General features: G+C 37.2%; 1 protein-coding gene across 7 annotated transcripts in view; it reads right to left on the reverse strand.

Annotated features, from left to right (window-relative positions):
* Positions 1-24,135, reverse strand: part of LOC105495162 (nuclear factor I A) — a 382,111-nt gene that overhangs the window by 222,257 nt on the left and 135,719 nt on the right. The window lies entirely within an intron of this gene.

Genomic DNA, 24,135 nt, shown 5'->3' on the forward strand with positions numbered 1-24,135 from the left:
AGACTGGACTTGAGAAGAAGGGTCCTAGATATGTGTTAATTCATTCATTCCACAATTATGAAACACCTCAGTCTCTGGTATAAAAGTATGAAAGAGTCATTGGCTATGGCTTCAAAGAGGTTGTTTTATTTTCTTCTTAGAAAATTTAATTTTCTTAAGATATTCTCACTGGTGACAAGCAAAAGAGTGATTGCCATAGCTCTTTGGGCAGGAAATGATTAGAGAAATGGACCATATCTGCCTATGGACTAAGTCCTTGGTTATGTCCTTCACATGTTAATACCACTGATGAATACACTGAGCTATTTTAGACAATAAGCAAAAGAAAGAAGTCGCAAAAATAACAAAATAATCACAAACAAGAAAGAAATCCTTTCTTGAAAAAAAAAATCGTGTTTAGTACCTGTTAAAAACATATCCAAGTAATACTATTAGGCCAAAGTGTGGCTTGGAAGGTGTTTGTTAGCCCTACAACTTCGGCATTTTCTGTTCCTCTGTGTAATATTTTTGTAGGTGAGGGTCATGATTGGGGTTTAGATGTGATGAAGTACGTTGTGAGAAATCACATCAAATAAATAATGTAAAAATTATATAAAACACCTGCCTTAAAAGCACAGAGCAAACATTGCCGTCTGTTATTTTGTTCAAAGATACCTTGTGCCATATGTTTGGGGACCCTAACTACAAGTACCCTCAAGATACAGCCTCTGCTTCACACCTATTTAGCTAAAGAACTCTCTCAGATGGCTACTGGGTTTGTCAGCTCTAAATAGAATGGCTGTTCCCATGTTGATACTGACCTAGAGAAATTGGCTTCTCTCTACCCTCTCTTTCCACTTTTTTTTTTTTTTTTTTTTAAAGACGGACTTTTCTTCAAAATGATAAGTATACCTTGAATTGGATGCAGATGAATTGCCCGTTTCAGGCTGTTTTTAACATGTTCTGAATCAGCAGTAGAACATAAGAGCAGCCCCAAGGTGGGGGTAAGAGGAGGAAAGGGAAGTTCAGAACCATGTAAATAACGTATCATTCCCCACTGATCTGTCATCCACATTGTCAGGCACTAACCTAAAACAACTATGTGTCTCTATAATAACAAGACAATCTTCAATTGAGTGGGGGAGTCAACTCAGTCTTTTTTCTTACAAATGAAGCTGATCAACCTTTTGTCTCTCTTTTTTTTTTGAGATAGGATCTTGCTCTGTCACCCAGGATGGAGTGCAGTGGCAGTATCAAGGCTCACTGCAGCTTCAACTTCCCAGGTTCAAGTGATCCTCCCATCTCAGCCTCCCAAGTAGCTAGGACCACAGGTGTGCATCACCATACCCAGCTATTTTTTTTTTTTAAGAGATGGGGTCTCACTATGTTGCCCAGGCTGGTCTCGAATTCCTGGGCTCAAGTGATTCTCCCACTTCAGCCTTCCATAGTTCTGGGTTTACAGGCATGGACCATTGCACCCAACCTTTGTTCATTTTTAAAAATTGCCTGTGATGTAGTAGTTTCACTCCTTTATTCACTCAACAAACACTGGTCCTCCTCCTGTCCATTATGCCTTTCACTGCAAGTGGCAACTCATTTTTGTGGGAATAGCTTCTTTCTTAAGAAAGAAGTCTTAAAAGGGGTATAAAGGCTTGACTAGGATCAAGACAGGACCTACCAGGAGGAGGGAAGAACTAAAACAAGAAGCCAGGGGAACCACAGACAGATGCCAACTGGCATGGCCAATCACAGCTATTGTATTTTTAGGAAATACTGCAGATGTAGCCACCTTTAAAAAAAACAACAAAAAAAGTAAAACAACTTAACACAAACTGTAATTTTAATTTGAAAAGCCCATTCAGGAAGTGCTGTAAGTCAAAATACATACTCAGTCTTCTTGAGTAACTTGTAAGTCATCCACTCTCAGACCATTAAAGCAGCACAGCTAGAAAGGAGGCAATATTGACAGTTTTATGGTAATATGAAAAGCACAACCTTTTTTTTTTTTGCCTAAAGTAGTTAAATACTGCATCTCTTGCTGGGACTAGAGCTAACCATTAGGGGCCTCTCTGAGGGACTACTTTCTTTTATATGCTAGTACTTATGAAGGGATTAGTAAGGGCAAAGTAATACGGTAGGTGGGTAGAGACAAAGGAGCAAACAAACTTTCGGAGCTCACAGAAGAGTTGGCAATTGGAACAGAAGAGGCAGACGTATACCTACATAACCAAGAATGATCAGCATCAAGCATTCAAAACCACCACAAAGCTGGGTCTCTGGTCTCAGGAGCCACTTTTTTTTTTTTTTTTTGAGATGGAGTTTCACTCTTGTTGCCCAGGCTGGATTGCAATGGCACAATCTCGGCTCACCACAACTTCCGCCTCCTGAGTTCAAGCGATTCTCCTGCCTCAGCCTCCCGAGTAGCTGGGATTACAGGCACACAGCACCACGCCCGGCTAATTTTGTATTTTTAGTAGAGATGGGGTTTCTCCATGTTGGTCAGGCTGGTCTCAAACTCCTGACCTCAGTTAATCCGCACGCTGCCTTGGCCTCCCAAAGTGCTGGGATTACATGCGTGAGCCACCACGCCCGGCCAGGAGCCACTTTCTACATTAGGTCTTGGTGTGGAAAGGAGAGCCATTCTCTCACTTCCCCTTCTGCCCAGATTATTTAAAACAAGAAACAGTTAAGAGGTCAAAGATATTTTCACAGCTCTCTGTAGATCTACCTATAGATTCTCAATAGAAAATAATAAATAATAAATTATGCCAAGCAACTACTGAAACCAATGTAACGGAAACCAATTTTGTAGCTTTGTGGATACACTGACCCATGGCCAAACACCCTCCCAAGGAGATACCACAGCTATCCCCAGGAGGCTGCTGGCACAGAAGGGAAAGTGTAATTAATGACTGAGTACCTCTGCGTCGGCACTGTGCTAGGTTTCTTACTTATATCTATCAATTTCATTCTCACAAATCCTCTTTGAAGTGGTTACTATCATCCCAATTTTACAGATAAAGGAACTCAGACTCTGAGAAATTAAGGAATTTGTTCAAGGTCATAAGGCCCCAGGATTTCAACCACCTCCATCCAATTATAAATTCAAATATTCATTCTTCTATTCACAGCACAAGTAGTAAGCAACAACTATGACATGACTCCCCTGACTTCCCCAGTTTCAGTAGGTTCCCCTCCACCGGGCTCCTCAAATACCTGCAGTATGTTGCTACCACAGGCCTTTTTAAATAGCATAGCATTATGACGGTCAACTTAGGGAACTTTCTCCCATCACCTATGAACTGGGTTTCTCAGTATGGTCTGTGGGCTCCCTGCATCTGAATCACCTGGTATTTAGAAGTATGATCTTTGGCCCCTAGTTCAGAATCTCTGCATTTAAGGCTTGGGAATATACTTCCTTAACAATTCTTTCCAAGTGATTTTTGTGCTCATGATAGTTTGAGAATAGTTTCTGTAAGATTTTTTTCTAGGCTGCCTTTCATCTACAAAATCCAACGCATAGCTTAGACAAGAATATAGTAGGTACTGAATCAATGTCTGTGAAAGGAAGAAGGGAGGGGGAAAAAAGAACATTTTTTTAAAAAGCAGTGCTCTAGAGTCCAGAGACAATATAAAGGCACTGAATACACAATCTAGGAGCTTAGAATTTATTTAGCGAAGACAACATACACTCAATTACAATTCTGAGAAAAAAATAGAACAAATCAGAACTAAAAGGGTGGTTAAAACCCAACGAAAAATTCTTGCCAAATGAATTTATGAGCAATGAGTGAAAAAGCAAGAGTTCAGAAAAATAAACTTGGGGTGACGTAAGTACCCACAGAGAGCTTCTTGGAGATGGAGCTTGAGATGGGTTTCAAAAAAGAAAAAAAACTTACATAAAAAGGGAAGAAAGTAGAAAGTGTTTATACTTAGAGCAGGAAAAACTAAACTAAACTGGAAAGTGAGATGTTTTTTAGAAAAACTCCTGTCACAAGTGTTTTTTAAAAAAATCTCTGTGCATTAATTTTTGCCACAATTAATGGAACTAATATTTACAGGCCAGCAAGTTTGAAATATAGTGCCCATAAAAACTTTTACAACTCTGGAAATTTCTAAAATTGGTTCTCTTTAAATTTGTAGCATAGGCAGAATACCGGATGATGTGGTACAGTAAAAACATTTTATTGGCATTTAGTTGAGATGACCTGCATAATTCACTTGTGGCTTTACCACTTATAACATGTCATCTCAAACTCATGGCAATAAAACTTTTATGTAATATTGCTGTACTATGCTTTACATAAATATGTACATATATAATATATATGGCTTAATTTTCCCTTTTAGTTAAAATGGGTCTAGCCCAATCACTCAGAGGAATATTTGTAAACTTGGATTAGTCATAATTAGTGGCTGTGGAATGGCTACAAAAGAGCCACCCAGTGCCATGCTTCATTATTCAGATATAACCTACTCAATATTTACTTCTTCAAAGGTATAAGTAAGGGAAAACTATTAGAAAAATCCAGAATCACTGTTCTGTTCTGTTTAATCTTTGTGGACTTGTTTTATACTTTCCCAATGCATTACATTTCTTTTTTGCATATTGAGTTCTTTTTTGAGCCCTCAATCAAGAAACTGAAAACTAAGGTTCCAGCTTCAAACCCATCACTAACAGTTGGGTAATGATAGTCACAGAATTTCTTTGAAAGTCAGTTTCCTTATCTGTAAAATAGGTGATATAGGCCCTCAGATGATATCGGCTCTCTCAGAATGCAATACTATTGCATTATTTCTTGTTTTGTTTTTTTGTTTGTTTTTACATTGAGGCACGGTCTCTCTGTGTTACCCAGGCTGGAGTACAGTGGCTATTCAGTTACAATCACAGCTCACTGTAGCCTTAAACTCCTGAGCTCAAGCAATCCTCCTGCCTCAGCCTCCTGAGTAGCTGGGACTATAGGCATGTGCCACTATACTCAGCTTAGACTGCTATTTTTAATCTTAAATTGGCTGTTATATAAACAGGTCTTACCTTATATACAACCTTCTTAAAGGCTGAGCTATTTTACAATAGCTAAATATAATAGCACCAAGTTCAGTCCTAAGCATATAAAAGAACATGGATATTTTTTGAATGGATCTGAATTTTACATATATATAATTGTGTCATTTACTATTTGAAATAAAACATGTGATTACAATTTCAGCATATAACCTAATGACATTAATCTAGGCATAACAGCTAACAAAGAAATGATAAGCAGTGACAACATAAACACAATTTATATCCTAATTCACAGGACTTTATTTTTATTCCTGAAAAAAACATTAAACATTGGTCAAACTTCAGTGGTGACATCAAATATGTATATAGTGATACTTTATATCCAGTCATTGCTTAGTTACAACACGCAAAAACAAAAACAACCAAAAAAAAAAAACAGGAAATTTTAAAGTAACTTCTGGAAAACAGCTGTATAACTATAAAACTATCTCAGAAACATAGAACTTTATGAGTATCAAATTTGTTAAAAACATACATTTCGACAAATAACAAAGAGCCAGCCACTGAGCTACATGCTAGAGACGCAAGGAGCTTCACCCTCCAGTGGGGGCCACTAGTAGCTACAGTATAGTGTGGTAAGTACTGTGGCAGTACAGGAAGCTTCTCAGGAAACAGGGAAGGTAAGTCTCTAACTGCTAGAAAGTGTGTGGAATGGTTTTCCAAGTGATCCAATGCCTAAACTGAGTGTAAAGAGGAGCTGGAGTTTTCCACGCTATGAAGCCATTTAGATGGAGGGTATCCTGTAGAGAAACCAGAAGGCGCAATGGCCCTGCACTGACACTGCGGTACTGAGGCACTGGTAAAGAACAGCACCTTGGTAAACTGTAAGCACGGCAACCCAGCTTAGAACAGAGAGCTGAAGCATGGTGTGTCCAAGTGTGAAAAATGGGATGCAGGTGAGGAGAGTGGACTTTATACAGCTGGTGAGGGGGAGTCAATGAAGGTATGTTAACAAAGGAGCAATAGTTGTTACTTCAGAAATATCACTCTGGCAGTAGTGTAATGAAGGGATAGATGATTGAGAAAGACTGGGAGTAAAGAAAAGAGGCTACAAAGTCTAGGCTAGAAATAATAAAGGTCTACAACTGAAGGAAACATGGGATAGGATAGGAATTAGTTTGCATGCTAATAAAAAGGTGGACTCGGGGAACTTGGTGGATGATTAGTTACAAAACACTAAAGAGGAGTAAGAGATAACTTCTAGGTTATGATTTGAAAGAAATATTTAACGGGTGATACCATTAGATGCCATTCCTTCCTATTCATGTAACTCTAATAATTCAGAACACCCACTTCATAATAGGTCTTTCCATCAAATTACTGTCAAATTATTTTAAGGTTATTTCTAGATACTATGTTTTTTATTGCTCTCCTGAATGAGATCTTTTTTCTGTCACAGCTTCTTATTGGAGATGACTGTGTAACACAATTTTTGGCTTTGGGATATTAATCTATTAACTAGCTCTTCTGCTAAATTTTCTTATTAATTCCAAATGCTTTTTAATTAAAACTTTTGTCTAGGTAGATAATTCTATCATTTCCAATTAGTGATAATTTCATCTCTTCCTTTCAGATAGTTATAATTCTTATTTCTAATTCATATATTTTGACAATGTTCAAAACTTCTAGAAGAACATTAAATAATAATGGTGATAGCAGCCATCTTTGTTTTCTCCCTGATCTTAGGGGAGATGACTCCAATATTTCACAATTCAGTATGATTCTTTCTGTTGATATGACATAGATAATTTTATCCTGTGAAGGATCCTATTCTCCTTTGTTACTGGTTTTAAAATATTTGGAATCAATGCTAAATTATATCAAATTCTTTTTGCTCCAAATGATTTTTAATAAGGTTTTCATACCGGTATCCCATATTTTTGTAGAAAAGTCAACATTTAAAATATTTTAAATTAGATTGAAAAAGGCAATAAATGAATGCTGGATAGGAAGGAAAGACACACAGCTCCTGATTCAGACTTTGGTCACAGAGTAAGGATGGGGTTCTTATAGCACCTAGCATGGTAGGCAATCAGTAAATGAACCAACAATGATTTCTCTTTGAGACGATGTCTAGTTTAACATTCCATTTTTGTTTGAGCTTATCAAACAAAATCAAATACAAGGAATTTTAATAAAACATTTCCTAAGATCTTACCTAGAGCAACAATGATGTTTTGGGGGCCTGTGTACATGAGAAAATATTTGGAAGATGCGATGAAAAATTCACTGCGCTATAAATATATCACAAAATTTCAAGCACGAATACAAAGGACATTTATTTTCAGAATGTATGACTGAGTAATTTGGGGGTTATATTGAGAAAAATGGAATAGTAATTTATCTTTCTAAGAAAATCTTTAACATGATCTTGCTTTTTAGTTCAATAAAATGGTCAAGTTGATTTGTACAGAGGAATTAAGCAATTTTGGTTCCAATAAAGGAAAAAATTATGTTGCTTTTTTTTTCTTTTACTCTGACTCCATTCATTACTTACTTCAGACAATTCGGATGAAACATTCATTTCCTTCCCTATATGAAAAAGAAGAATTTTTGTATTATTTTGGGCAATATATTTGCATTCTTTGTTATTAATGGGTTCTTATAAGATTCTTTCAAGGTTCAAATAATTAACCTTTAAAGGCACAAATAATTAATAGTCTTTTCTTTGTTCAGGATTATTGAGCTTATTGTTGCATGTGTTTTCAAAAGAAAAATTTGTATCGCAGAATAAATGAAGAGATAATAAACATTTGAGAGCAAAGACATACAATGTGGCTGCCTAATGAAGAAAGTTCAAATCATAAGATATAAACATAAATCAGGAAAAATACTACTAATATCTTCAGGATTCTTTTGGATTTAACATTACACCGAAAACCTTCATGTACACATTAAAAAAAAAATACAGAAAACCCAGTATTTCTCCCAGGTCCAGAAAAAAAATGAATGAATTAATTAAATATTGCAGAAATTTTAGAATTTTAGAAATGTGAAAAAGCTAAATCTCACAGTTTCTGGAACATAATAGTTTTTCTCTTCCAACATTAACCCTGTCACATTTTGGCCATTATTATTTGAGCCACACCATCCATTTCTTTGAACATCTTTCTTCAGGGTAAGTGTTCAATACCGAAGCCCAGTCCAAGCCAAGGATGCACAGATGGGTGGTTACAGCTGCAGCTCCTCTGACAGACTGCAAAAACCCGCTGGGACACTTCCCCCAGCTCTGTCTATCCATCTTGTGAGCTGGTGCAACTCCACCTTGCTCACGGCTTTGTTGAGTGTGTCACAGGACTTTGGCCAAAATGCTACAATTCAAATGGGTCTTATTAATGGGATGAAAAATGAACTCTCAAAACACACATACATACATATCACATGTTTTTCCTGAAATGACTGACAATTCTAATAAAAAAGAACGTTATAATAGGTTTAAAAAAACCTTCAGAAATAGTGTATTCAGACTCTCTTTAGCAGGGTGAATGAGTCAAGTTACTCAATAGGATCCATTCAGACTGATTAAATTGGAACCAAGCCAAAACAGATCTTCAAGATCTGAGAGATAGTGGTCATTGAGCCGGGAAGAGGGAAATGGCATCAAGTTGAGAATGTACAGACCACAATAGTGATGGAAAATAACAAACTGGCCCATCCAAAGGCTAGCACAAAAATTTATAATAATGAAACTTCTAGGCTTAAATATTCACGGCTCTCCTTATTTAAAACCTGAGATAATTAATCTGAAACACCTGCTTACAATACCAGAAAAGTCCATTTAAAGATTTTAATTACAAATAGACTAAAGTTTCTAATCTGAAGTTTTATTTACTTACCGGTTACTTCATCTACCTTCCAAAAATGATTTGAGATGGTTCATAAACATGTAGTAAATTATCACACTAACACATTTAAGTCTATGAAAGAAGAAAAATATGAACAAAAACTGCAGGGGTTCGAGAAGCGGCGGGGGCAAAAATCTAGGCTGAAATATTTACCAAGGTTAAGAATTAAATTTATCTCTGAGTTTCTTGGGAGCCAAGGCAAAAAGGGAAACAAGGCATTCTATAATTTTTACATCCTGATGAAAGAAAGAATACCACCTTTCAGGAGTAAAGCTGTCTGTATCGTGACTTTTAAAAAGAACGAATCAGTCTTCAAGATCCCATCGACAAATCGTGCCTGTTCTGCATGATTCCTGACCTAGATTGCCAAAGATTATGAAATCAAGCTTGATAAATAAATTATGAAACAGCTCAACCAATTTCTAAACTAAACAAAAAGGGAAAACCAAATGAACAAACGTTTCCAAACATTTAAAAGTTAGAACCACCCAAAATAAAATTGAAACCAGCGGCAAATAAAGCCAATCCAAATCTCAGCAAACCAGAATCACAAAACCCTGTCGCTACAGGCTTGGGAAAAAAATGCTGCTTGTCAGTCAAAGTGTCTGTCTATGGCATATGGGTAAAGGTTTCAGTCTGCTATCTCCAGACTCATCTTATGGCACTGGTTCAACACCAGTGAATGGTGCTTTAAACAAAAGGAGAGCTCATTCAAAATGGGCATTTGAGAGTTACCGGTCAGTGTAGCTGTGCAGTTTGTCTGAGTGAAAACTATTGGCATGGGAGAAATGAAGTGCAGCTCCCAGGCCTTTGGAGTTTCTTAAGTGCTGAAAAGCAGCCGGGAGGTTAAAGCTGGCTGGTCGGAATGGCATACTTGGCTGAATGCACAGCCAGGTGGCTTGGGCATATTGGCAAACAACTGGCAACCTGCCCAATACATATGGCTTAGATTGCTTTGCTCTTCCCACGAAGCCTTCTTAGACTCTTGAGCAAGCATTCGTTTTAGAATAAAATGCATCCGAGTGTTAAATAAAAATTTTTAATAATATCTGTCTGATGTAAAATCCTTTCACCAAAAATAAAAATAAAAAGATGGGAAGGGGTGGTTGCCAAATGCATGAAATAAAGCATTTCTTTGTGGGAGGAGACTTTGCAGATCCCTTTTCAACCATCTTTGGACTGAATTATTTGGACCTTTCAGTTTTATGGGGGTTAAAATGACCCCTGCAATCCCTGGGAAGCAGGGTTAATGTGAAGTTTGGGGATGGCTGCCATGGTCAGGTGACCATGAGTTCTTAATAAATACATAAAAATACAAAGTAGAGTAGGATAATGGAAGTGAACAGCAGATACATTTTATAAAGGAACATTATTAAATCTTGATTGACAGATAACACTAAAAGGTGTTAGTATGGTCTGTCATGTAAATACATATCTGGAGACTTGTTAAAACACAGTCTTTAAGTGCTAACTGTTGAGGCACATGTTACTTCCCAGGCTTTACCAAGTGACTGCTTAACATCGATACCATGAGGCAAACTTTAGGTTTAATAACCCCAGCTGATCACTAATCTTGTAACGCTACTATCGTACCACATTAAATATTACACAAATACTACTTTCCTGTTGGAGTTGGGTTTTCTTCTGTTACGCATGTTTGTTGTATGTCCACTGTTTCATTTTAGTTTACTGGATATCTTAAAAGTATTAACAACTGATACATTAGCGAATTAGATTACATGGATTACTGTCAGAATCCTGTTTTACTTACAACAATTTTTAAATATGTGTTTATGGTCCCTTAAAGTTGCAAGCCATTCATCTAATAAACGATGTTAAATCTTCTGGAATTACTATAGTCTACTCGATAAAAAGATTACAGAGCTGGTGTTGTATTGTGCATGTGTTTTTTAAGATTTTAAGCTCAGTAACAGCTCAAACACTGAAATAAATTCATCTCTCATACTAATGAGGGCTCCATACACTCACAAATCTAAGATCTCTTAGGTAGATGCAAACATATATATTGTGATAGAAAAGGAATCATTTGTGCTAATTCAGCAAGTACTTAACATGTCAATCATAGATAAGAACAAGTAAACTTCCTTTTGGTAATACAAAATAAAATTTCCTGCTATAGTTGCTCCATCTCTTTCACATGCAAAAAAAAAAAAAAAAAAAAAAGTACCGGCTGGGCGTGATGGCTCATGCCTGTAATGCCAGCACTTTGGGAGGCCGAGGCAGGCAGATCACAAGGTCAAGAGATCGAGACCATCCTAACCAACATGGTGAAACCCCGTCTCTACTAAAAATACAAAAATTAGCTGTGCGTGGTGGCGTGCACCTGTAGTCCCAGCTACTTGGGAGGCTGAGGCAGGAGAATCACTTGAACCCGAGAGGTGGAGGTTGCAGTGTGAGCTGAGATCGGGCCACTGCACTCCAGCCTGGCAACAGAGCGAGACTCGGTCTCAAAAATAAAAAAATAAAAATAAAAATAAAGGACTATGGACATAAAAACTCATGTAATGGTTTTACATTGTGTATTTACTGCATTTTAGGTTAAAACCTTCAAATCAATTTCCTTCTCACAGACTTTTTTTTTCAAAGAAAAACAAAAAAAATATATAAGTCATAAAAACATTTTGAGGAACGGAGCAAACTTAAGGTGGAAGGGTTCAATAGATTCCTATGTCATGAATCTGGAAAATAATATATTTTTAAAGTCTGTTTCTTGGTAGAGATAACATAGTAAAGAGCTTCATTAGTAAATCTTTCCAATACTCAAAATTATGGGGTGAAAGGAGTGGAGACCTTTTAAAAATGGACTTTTTAGTGCCTCATGAAATGACCTTTGTAGCATCACATTTTCAACACCCTTATCCTCTCCTCTTGATCAGCAAGTAGTACCACTTAGAGCTTTATTAGAACATCCCTTTGCCAACTTGGAATAGCTCCAGGCAACTCTGTCTTCCAAGGACACAGTCTGAAGTACTTAGAGTAAATTGCAATGGACTGGATAGATGAGTAGAGGAGGTGAGACAACTGAATCAAGTATCACTGCTTCTGAGACAGAGTCCCCCACCACAGGCACTTGGTACCGAATGGAGACTAGAGCATATTAATTTTTAAGGGCTTCAGATAAGCAGAAGGGTCAGCAGGACGATGATTTTTACACCAACAGGACTGAATCAGAGTAAGTTTCTTCACTCAAAAGCAGAGAAAAGGTTAAGGGCATCATTTCTCAAAGTGTGTTTTGGGAGGTTAATAGGGGTTGCATGAAAGAAGGATTCCACTGACAAATAAATTTGGCTACTGTTAGTTTAAACAAAGTTCTCAGACCCTCTAATATATTAATATGCGTCATGACTCTCTCCAAGAGGGACAACAGTATGCATATATATTTAAATCTTAATTCACCGAAAAAGCACCCTTTTTTCTATGGAGCATAAGAGACAAGTATTGAGAAGTATATTTTGGCTAGTATTAACTTGAGCTTTTAAAAGTTGGACTTAAGTGGCCGGGCGCGGTGGCTCACGCCTGTAATCCTAGCACTTTGGGAGGCCGAGGCGGGCAGATCACGAGGTCAGGAAATCGAGACCATCCTGGCTAACACAGTGAAACCCCCTCTCTACTAAAAATACAAAAAAATTAGCCAGGCGTGGTGGCGGGTGCCTGTAGTCCCAGCTACTCGGGAGGCTGAGGCAGGAGAATGGCGTGAACCCGGGAGGCGGAGCTTGCAGTGAGCTGAGATCTGGCCACTGCATTCCAGCCTGGGCGACAGGGCAAGACTCCGTCTCAAAAAAAAAAAAAAAAAAAAAAAAAAGTTAGACTTAAGTAAACTTGTTTAAAATTAAATTGAAAAGTTAAGTTCAAGACAATAAACTAATTTTAAATATATTTTTAAAACTAATTTTTAAATATTACACTAACATTAAAAACTTAAGTCTTTAATAATTTCTGTATTTTAAACACAGTGTCTGACTGACCTTACTGTTTATATCTCAATAAGTAAAATGCTATCCTATCAGCACTAAAAGTCCTCCCCACCTCCAAATAAAACCCAACTCGAACACAAGCTTTTCTCTTCATATTAGGCAAGAACCATCTGGTAATTTGTAAGTGGAGAGGTCAGTTTTCAAACAGGCTGGTTTCTGAATATGGGTTTTAATTATTTAAAACAAAATTTAATTTTTCTAGAAGGTTTCTGGGATGAGTTTTAGTTGATATCCTCAGAAAACTTCAAAGTATTTGTTAATAGAGTTTAGCACCCTAATGATCTAGATTTTGGTCATAGAGTTGTCTAGTTAGAAAATGTAAATTTTAATAAACAGAAATACAGAGAAGAGGTGGAGGATCGCTATCATTCTAAATAGAATTACTGTTGATTATCAAATGAGAATTCCACATTCAGACAAAATATTTCCAAAAATCAATTCTGGAATCATGTGGAATGTCAGAGAAAGTCAACAAGTGATCACAAAATTTTTAAAATATAATTTGAAATGTTTATCTTATATTCTAAAAATAAGTTAAAATTTGTGCAGTTTCCAAGTATCCTCATTTTATATTCTCATTTCCCTTTATGAAACTTGAAAAACTGTAAGTATGTACAGGTACATCAAAATCCAAATTCTGTCTCCTTGCAAAGCACAGGGGAAGGTTCTTCTACTAAAGCTGCATGTGATACCTTTCATTAAAGCTACTTTTTAAAAAAAGTGACACAAGAACATGCTTGGATTACAACACAACATTTTCCTGGTAAACATTTGCTCTATTTTATTTTTGCTTCTGGTCTGTATTTCCTGGCCAAAGAGTTAGTCTCACCTAATGGTAATAAATGGTTTATTTCTTGGTTAAAACTCCTAAAGAAAATGTTCTTTAAATAGTGAAATTTTATTTAACTTGATTTTCAAAGAACTGCTGTTAAAAAATTCCAGTTAAAAAGAAAGATTAAACAGTTCTAAAAATAAACAATATTTGGTTAAACAAATACACAGATTTAAAGCATATGGGTAAAAATGAATGTCAGTGTAAACATTCGGCAACATTTTTTCCCTTCAAAATAATTTCAGAGCAGAAACAAAAAAAAGTTATTTTGGTTTAAACTGTGAAGCCATTTTTAATAAGTAATCATTTCTTCCTCAAGAAAAAACATTTGTATAGCTTCAGAAATCTGTTTCATTTCAGTCTTTGTGTAAAACTGCACATGAAAAGTATATTTATAAAGGAAATACCAGACTTGGAATTATTTATGTCATTGTAGCATATATATAATAAATGAGAGCTCACTGGAGATATACATATCTTACATATATGAAGGTTGAATTCTGTCTTAAAACCTACTCTAAAGGAGTTTTCTAATTGAATCACATTTTAAAGTTCTATAAAGCATTATTTCAACATAACAGTGTTTTACCTATACTTCAGCAAAATAGAATCTAGCTTTTTACCAGATGTGGTACTGACTCTAAATACCCATCACTAAAGTTAGTAAGTTTGAAACTATACCTCTCAGCTCTCAGGGCTCAATTCTATTCTTTTCTCTTTTTTCTCAAGTTAAAGAAAGGCTGTAAGGACTCAACCCTTAAACTCCTTGTAACATGTACCCCAAAATGGGAAACTAGAGCTGAATACATCTGCACGTAACAGATGTTTCAAGAATGAAAACAAACAGGTTGAAAATATGCTAATGAGGAGAAAAGACAAGGTACATAGAAACCCAACTGCAAGACTCTAAACGGTACAATGGAAACCTTAGAAACATAATGCAAATTACTTAACTTTCTTTGCAATTGGATACTCTTGGATTTATATTTAATATTTTACATCATTGCTATGAGAATGTTCTTTAAAGGTGTTGCTTCTGTCAACTAAATTTACAATATATATAAGAAGAAAACCATAAAACTTTTTAAACTTCTCCATAACAAAAAAAAGAGCCCACACTATCCATTTCTACAGTAAAAATTAAAACACGTAGATCACTTTAAAACTTCATATAGTGATGGTGTTTAACATAACTTATTTTAAAAGTATCTTGTTTTAGAGAAAATTTGTGAACAAAAATGTTGTACAGAGTTCAGAGTGCTTTTGAAGCCCAAAGACCAAACGTTCAGTTTTAACAAACCAACAATGTCTGTTCATTTTGCCCAAATCTTTTCAGCTTAAATATTCACAATGTGCCATTATTACCGAATCATTATCTGCCTTTAGCTCTGACAACAGCATCATACGGGCTATGAAAGGCTCCTTTCTTCTCATGATTAGTCCCTAAAACATTTCCTCATCTTACAGTGCTTTTTAACTTCCCAGAATGCATTGCTCAATTACAGTGCTGAAATTAACTGTACGCCACTCTTATTTATTGAGAAAAGAATAATCAAGTACTCCAAACCATGTCATGGGTTGCCCACAATTTTATATCAAATTTCAACTAATAAAAATATTAACCCTTTCAGGATGCCAATTTTAAAAATCTACCGTTTATCTTTACTTTTTGTCTGTGTCTTGCAAAACTATCAACAGTTTGGATTTCTACTGTTCTCTATAACATACAGCTTTTACAATAAATGCTAAGTGTCTACAGAAGATCTATTCATTCTTAAAATAAATTTTTAAAGTAAGTTTTTATCAGATCTCTTTTAAACTTAAATTCCTTCCTTCTTTTCTCAGCAAAGTAGGATTTCCTTCCCCATCTACTAATTCACAGTGTGAAACTGCTGCAAATTATCTTTCTGAAAGCGGGAAACAGAAATAAATGAAAACCCTGATATAAAGTGTAGAAATGTTCCAATTCCATAGTAATTTTGTTTATACCACTAGATAGCACCTCTTCCTCAATAATAGTAATCTTATTAAATAGAGAATGTAATTTTTATATATACACTCTTCAAACAACTGTTATTCTGGTAAGTATTATTTGAACACAACATTACAAATGAAGTTTGCCAATCTTCAGATATTATTAAATTGATTATTTCTGTTTTAGGGAAGCTATATTCAAAGCACTTAGTAAATTAAAAAATGGTTTACATATCAAATACTACAGTTGAAATATATTTAAAAGACATGTGTTGGGTAAACAAAAACAAAAAGCACAGAAACAATGAATTAAAGCTACGATTGTATTCACACTGCAAATATCTGTATGGAAAGGGATGAGAATATTTAACATGTGGATTTATATTTATTTGTTTTATACCTTCAGCCAACAGAAGAATGTAAATAAAAACACTTTTTAAACCTCAAATATACTTACTAACCCATGCATACATTAATCATTCATACCGCATGATTATTGTTCAGTATTTTCTGCAATAACAAATTGGAGGGTGTGGGGGTTATTGTGGGTTTCAGCAAACCACATTCTATTTAGGCAAAGCCAAGTATTAAAGAAAGGCCTAACTTGCCAAACCAAGATAAATACATGCCATTATTATGATTACATAAAAGCCACTGTTCCCAGCGTTACAATTTCTCTTATAATTGGCACTATTATAATTGAATGGATTCATATGTTTACAATTCTTCTTTGAATTGTAAAGTGATTTAGCAATGATAGTGTCTCTAATTTCTTTTAACTATACTGACAAACTTCACTTAATCAGTGGTCTAAATACTGCATTGCCACAATAAATTAGGTAAATACCCAGTAAGGCCTGAATTGCTATTGAGTTTAAGTATGTTATAATAAAGTAGCAAGTAACTTCTCCAAAGCCTGTTGCTGGACTAGCCCACAAACCCACAAATGAAGGGGATGGCATCAAGTATGCCAATGGCATTTAAGATATTCTCTGATGGATAGGGAGGCAATATGAACAGGGAAAAAACACACATGTACACACACATGCAGAGTTAAAATCTCACGGGTTTTGAACACAAACAGGAGGTGACAGATCATTACAAAAAATAGAAACACTAATATTGTGGGGTTTATACTCCTTGTTCCTTAAGACCCAAGGAGTTCTTCACTTGCTCCTTTCTCATCACCAGAGAGACAGGGGCATAAAGCATGCCTCCCTATCATTGGCGGAAAATGCCGATGGGACCTGCTATAGTTTACCTGCCACACCCAAATAGAAGCTATTATGCTCGCTCCTTCCTTCCCTTCCTCCTCCTCCTCCTCCTTTTCTCTCTCTCTCTCTCTTTCATTTTTGAGACGGAGTCTCGCTCTGTTGCCAGGCTGGAGTGCAGCGGCGCGATCTCAGCTGACTGCAACCTCTGCCTCCTGGGTTCAAGTGATTCTCCTGCCTAAGCCTCCCATGTAGCTGGGACTAAGTCATGGGCCACCGCGCCCCGCTAATTTTTCTCTTTTTAGTAGAAACAGGGTTTCACCATCTTGGCCAGGATGATCTTGATCTCTTGACCTCGTGATCCTCCCACCTGTGTGTGTGTGTGGTTTTTTTTTTTTTTTTGAGGCGGAGTCTCGCTCTGTCGCCCAGGCTGGAGTGCAGTGGCACAATCTCCGCTCACTGCAAGCTCCGCCTCCCGGGTTCATGCCATTCTCCTGCCTCAACCTTCCGAGTAGCTGGGACTACAGGCGTCCGCCACCACGCCTGGCCAATTTTATTGTATTTTTAGTAGAGACGGGGTTTCACCCTGTTAGCCAGGATGGTCTCGATCTGCTAACCTCGTGATCCGCCCGCCTCGGCCTCCCAAAGTGCTGGGATTACAGGCGTGAGCCATCGCGCCCGGCTTCTTTGTTCTATTACTTAAATAACGTTAGATTTTTGGTATTTCCTTAGTTTTAAGCCTAACTAGACTCCTCATATATGCTAAATCCATATATCTAATAAATGTTTAAATAATTGAGGCTAGTGGTTGGAAAAAAATTCTTTTACAAAGTATGCAAGCGATAATAAAGGGTAGAGGTGTTTTTTTTTCTTTTTTTTTTTTGAGACTGAGTTTTGCTCTTTCACCCAGGCTGGAGTATAGTGATCCGATCTCAGCTCACTGTAACCTCTGCCCTGTGGGTTCAAGTGATTTTCCTGCCTCAGCCTCTCGAGTAGCTGGGATTATAGGTGCCCGCCACATCCAGCTAATTTTTGTATTTTTAGTAGAGATAGGGTTTCTCCATGTTGGCCAGGCTGGTCTTGAACTCCTGACCTCAGGTGATCCGTCTGCCTCAGCCTCCCAAAGTTTTGGGATTATAGGCGTGAGCCACTGCGCCCGGCTGAGTTGATCAATTTCTTATCACTTAGTTTTGTTTAAAAATGTTTTAAAAACACAAGTTAATGCTGCTTTTTTATAAAGATAATCTATAAGTACACAGTCATGTTTGAGCAATATAGATCTTAATCGCCACATTAATTATAATAGTAAAAACTTACAAACTCAATGGCCATCACAGAATTGGTTTCACAAATGATGCATCAATAACATGAAATACTATACGCCCACTGAAATGATTATGTAGAAGAATACATAATAGGGAAAGGTGCTTGTGATATAGCATTATTTTTTAAAGGATTTCAAAAATACATACATATGTTTGGAAGAATAAACCCCAAAATAGTAGAATTTTAAGGATTATTTTCCCAAGATGATTTTATTTTCTTCCTTTTACTAGGATGTATGTTGCAAGTTTTACATGAGGGTATTTTTGATTCATGGTTGATTGAATCCACGGATATGGAACCCACTGTCATGAAGGACTGTGAGGAACTTGAGCATCTGTGGATTTTATCATCTGTGGGAAGGTCCGGGAACCAATCCCCTGTAGATACCAAGTGACAACTATACTCCAACATACACCACTTTGTATATCAATTCATGATTCTTTGACCTCTTGAAGTCAGTACATGAACATTTGATGAAGAACCCCCATTTCCATTAGAAGATCCCCAAAGTTTCAAACATCTCTTACAAGCGTAACATATTCAGAAATGCAGAGGCAAAGTGAGAATCAGTAATGGCTTACAATAAAAAGAGTGGTACCTCCATTATAAAATATGTCTCTGCATATTTAGATATGTGTCTTTCTGTTTTATTTACTTAGCAACAATATGGTAAATATGTTTGGCAAATGCTACTGAAAGCATGAAATATATAATCATGCCCTGGGAGCTTTCTGCCTTAAGGTTTTGCTGAACAAGAAGGAAACCAACATTTATTAAGCATCTTCTCTGTGCCGGTGACTATGTTAAACACTTTTAGGCATTACCTCATTTCTTCTTCAAAACAGTGCCATAATATAGGTATGACAACTGCCCTTTTAGGAGTTGAAGAAATTGAGGTTAGTGGATAATAAGCAGCCTGCCCGAAGTCCCAGAATTCTTAAGTGGTAGAGCTCAGAGTGAATACAATGTCTAATTTTAGGCCTATATTCTGTTACATTTAAGAGTTTATAAACCACTGAAATGAGGTTTACTCTCATTCTGCAGTAAGACTGTGAGCCTTTCCCCTCCAAAGTAAAGGTTAATCATGTATGGGGCTGTGAGGCAAATGTTGCATATTGACACGTGCCTACCAAAGTTCCATTTCCCAATCTTGAGTTTTTCCCAACCAGACCCAGCTCAAGTCCTGTGGGTCCTTCCCCTCTTGACTTCAGCTCTGCTATGGATGATTAAGCAAAACTTGTGTTTCTGAGCAGCTCTGGAAGCACAGCTAAAGGAATGCTAAGGAGAAAATAGTACAGATCAAACTATTCTAACCATACATTTAATAATGACATATAGTTCTCTTCTGGGCATAATTATGCACATTAATAGAGTCCATACAGTACATACAGCTATTGAAAGGTTTAATCGGCCAGGCAGGGTGGCTCATGCCTGTAATCCCAGCACTTTGGGAGGCCAAGGTGGGTGGATCACGAGATTAGGAGTTCAAGACCAGCCTGACCAATATGGTGAAACGCCATCTCTATTAAAAATACAAAAAAAAAAAAAAAAAAAAAAAAATTAGCCAGGTGTGGTGGCGTGCGCCTGCAATCCCAGCTACTCCGGGGGCTGAGACAGGAGAATGGCTTCAACCCCGGAGACGAAGTCTGCAGTGAGACAAGATCACGCCACTGCACTCTAGCCTGGGCGAGAGTGAGACTCCATCTCAAAAAAAAAAAAAAAAAAAAAAGAAGACAGAAAAAGAATCAATCTCCTTTTTATTATTTATTTATTTATTTATTTATTTAGAGATAGAGTCTCGCTCCGTCACCCAGGCTAGAGTACAGTGGCGTGATCTCGGCTCACTGCAACCTCCGCCTCCCAGGCTCAAGCAATTCTCCTGCCTCAGCCTCCCGGGTAGCTGGGACTACAGGAACCCGCCACCACGCCCGGCCAATTTTTGTATTTTTAGTAGAGACGGGGTTCCACCATGTTGGTCAGGCTGGTCTCGAACTCCTGACTTCAAGTGATCTGCCTGCCTCAGCCTCCCAAAGTGCTGGGATTACAGGCGTGAGCCACTGCACCCAGCCTCAATTCCCTTTTTAGAGAATACGTACACAGTTAAACCAAATAGGACAGTAAAAGTTATTGCTACACACTAGTATCAGAGAGAGTATAGACAGCTATTTCACACATGTGTCTCAGAGGCAATTAATTTACCTGAGCAATCAATCATGTTTTGTTGAATTGAGCAGGTTTTTAAAAACTAAACTTGACTATTCAGTTCAACTGAAACAGTGAAACATTCTCATTTCAAGAGCCACCTGAGATAACTCCTATGTTCCACCATGAGACTGCATTTATCTTTTACCCAGAGCAAGAAGTAGAGGCCTACTTTGAAATTTTTATAGTCACCTGAATATTCTTCACATTTTTTTTTTAATTTAGGGGTTTGTGGGGATGACAGATAAAAACTGAAACCCACAGTACTGGGTCGGGCATCCCAAGATGTTAAAAACTATTGAAGCTATGCAGATGCATCTTCCAGGCAAAGACGATATGATGACAGCACTGGACGACTATGCAAAACTTACAGCCCTTCCAGAACGTGAACTACCCAGCACCATGAACTGAACACAGTGATGTTCAACAATGACCCAAACTATCTGACCCAGGGAATGGGTAAATGAACTGGAACCATGCCACTACAACATGGTTTACAATAAGATATGACTATCACAGTGCATCAGCGCCATGCAAGGTTCATAGCCATCAATGTTTGTCCTTGCACCTGGTAACATCAGCAATGTGGGGAATTATCAAGTTCATGGCAAATAAGCCATCAAGCATTTCAAGACTTTATTTAACTAAAGCAAGGTACGTGAATGCTGACCACATGCGCTAAACTTTAATGTCCTGTTCATTTTACCTGTCTGGGTCAGACTGACCTTAGAAGGGCAGAGGGCAGAATCTGATGCTGAGTCACATAAAACAGGGGCAAATGAGTCCTGAAATACTTCTGTTCATCAAGTTACTGAAGTAAGTTAATAAACAATTCATTAGTTTATTCATAGCTGATTTCCACAGGAAATATAAAACAGAAGTCATTTATAAGTCAAATCGTATCATCCTTATTTAATCATAACTTGATAGATATAAAATTGGCTTATCTCATTTACTTGAATAAGTTACACTTCTACAACGATGATGAAATTTACTTTAGTTTTTTCTATTCAGTGGTCATCAGTGGAAAGAACCTTACATTAATCAGCTGCAGATGGAACTGAATTTTTATTGGTGGAGTTAATCTAATTTTTTAACCAGTCTTTTAATTTTTTTTAACTAGTTCTAAACATATCTAATGATATCTCCTAATAAAGTAATGATCTTTTGTCTTCAACAGTGGGTGATTTTAATGCTTTTGTTTTCAGAACAGGAAAACTTGGAACATGCTTATCAAAAATTTACAGCATCACATAATCAGTAACTGCATGGACGTGGTCCTACTAGAATATTCCAACTGTGTTACATATAACAAAAATATTCTTGTAAGTGGTATGAAAGATTTTAGACTTCATATAACAGTATAATCATTTTGAGCAGTTTGACAATATTGAAGAATTCATCAAAGGTATTTTTTAATATCTTTATTAAAATATATTTTAAAGCAATGATAAAATTTCTGTTTAGGTACTATTTTTTCCATTTTAAAAGAAATATATGCACTGAGAAATGTGCATTTTAACAAATATTTCACTGCAGACACTTATTTTGTTGAAGAAGTGGTACTATGAAGTCCTGTCATAGTACCGTCTGGCATTAGGGAAGTGGGAAAAGTGTATTCCTTGATCTCTGCAGCTCTTTGCAAATTTGATTTTATAATAAAGGAGTTACATTTAAGGGTAACTCAGAGCTAAGACCTGTTTCACAAATGGTGCTGGTTTTAGCAAGCAAAGCATAAAACTTCAGTGCCGTTTGTTATACGGGCTACTGACGTAGTAAACAAAATACGTACTTACAAAACATCTTCAATTCTCCTATAATGTCAAATATGACATAAGACAGGGAAGTTCTCAGAAAGCTGAGCTTAGCTACTATATATTATAGAGGTGAAAGCAAGGGGACTGGGGACAGAGGTCTTGTCATACATCCAGATTCAGAAGTCACAGTTTAATGATTTGGGGAAAATCTCTTACATTCTCAGAGCCTCAATTTTGTTTTCTATAAAATGGAAAGTGGTAATGACGATAATGATAATAATAGCTGTTCTTTCTCAGCAAGCAAGTATGAAGCTCAAATAATATGTGGACACTTAGCAAGCTGTTAACTGATACATAAATGTAATTTATTATTAACACAACTTTTAACTTCCATCGGCCAAACACCACTCTCTGGCTTCTACTCCCAATTCCCATCATTGAGATTCTATATAAGATATTAGCAAAATTCTGGCTTCCCAGGATTTTCCTTTTTTTACTTGCAAGGGCTGAGGCTGGAGCTCCACTTAAGTGGTTTGATCCAAACTGGAAAAGCAACTTCCAGCAAGGAATATCCAGATAAACTCTTTGCAGAACAAAAGAGTGGGCCCCCTTCTGACCACGAAGATGGAATCCACTCTCCTTGATACAATCCATGAATTTCTATCTTTTAATCGGCTGTCCACTCAGGCCGAGGCGTAGTCAGAAAATGACACCCTCCACACATGTGTAAGCAGAAATTAGCTCAACCACGGCTGACCCTGTGTAGGTCTGGGTTTGACTGGGGAGCACTTTCAAACTCCTATACTTCCGATGAAACTCACTGGAGCTTTTAAGTCACACAGTTGAATAATTTGCATCCCACCTTCCTGGAGTATATCTTCCCTGCTACTCATGAAAAGTACAACCACGTCCCGACACATGCCTGGTGCATCAGCAGGACTTAAACTGTCTGACTGGTGGGTGAGGTCGGGGAGTGTGGGGTGGTGGCGGGCATCATCTGTGTGCAGTGTGACAGAGTAGGAGCAGCCAGGAGAAGTTGGGTAACATGCACTCTGACCATTATTTCAAGCCATCAGATTGCAAGGTTGTTGGTAAATGCTAGGGAGAAAAGCAGATTTTTAGTACAGCTTTATGAAACCCCTGGTGTCCTTTCCAAGGAACTATACTCAAGCAATCATACTCTGCATACAGTATGTGGTATCAAGGGCATTTTATCCTGGGAAAACAGTAAAATAAGATCACTACAGAGCTGAGGTTCTTCTAACTCAAGTTCAGTTGGGGTGGGAAGCCATGTCCATGTGCCAGTACAGATTTAAATGATCTATCATCTGCCAGAGAGGAAAACAGAAAATGAAAAAAACACAGGCCCATCATGAACAGGGTTACATATATCAGCTCATCCTTGGAGATTTAGACTTGCAGTCTGTTTCATGCGAACACATATCTTCACAACCCGCATCTCCTGTTGACATCGAAACATTCACACGTCATCTATATCAGGCACACCATGCCTCCAACTGAAATGGTATTCAAATTTGGAGCATCAAGACTGATACTCAATTATCAACTGCCCACCAGGAACTTCTAAGGGTCTGAATCAAAGCATATGAAACCATTGGAGGAACCACAGCATTTTCATATTCTGTACATCAAACTTGGGTCAGTTTAAATTTAAAATTTCATTATTGTTGCCCTTGGGGTTACACTTTCCTGATTTTTGTCTTCTTTTGATGCAGTCATTGCAATTGACCCAACTGCCTGATACCACAGAACACAGGAAAAGTTCAGGAAAATACTGGGATGGGCAGTGGAACCGTCAAGAGGAGCAATGGTGAGCTTCCTCAGATATCTCTGCCAGACCACTGATGGTGACCAGGCCACAGTGTGAAGGCAACATTAGCAGAACCAGGCAAAGCTGCACACTTTAGTAAAAAGCTAATGCAGCT

The sequence above is a fragment of the Macaca nemestrina genome, chromosome 1 (assembly GCF_043159975.1).
Source record: "Macaca nemestrina isolate mMacNem1 chromosome 1, mMacNem.hap1, whole genome shotgun sequence".
Classification (NCBI taxonomy): Eukaryota; Metazoa; Chordata; class Mammalia; order Primates; family Cercopithecidae; genus Macaca; species Macaca nemestrina.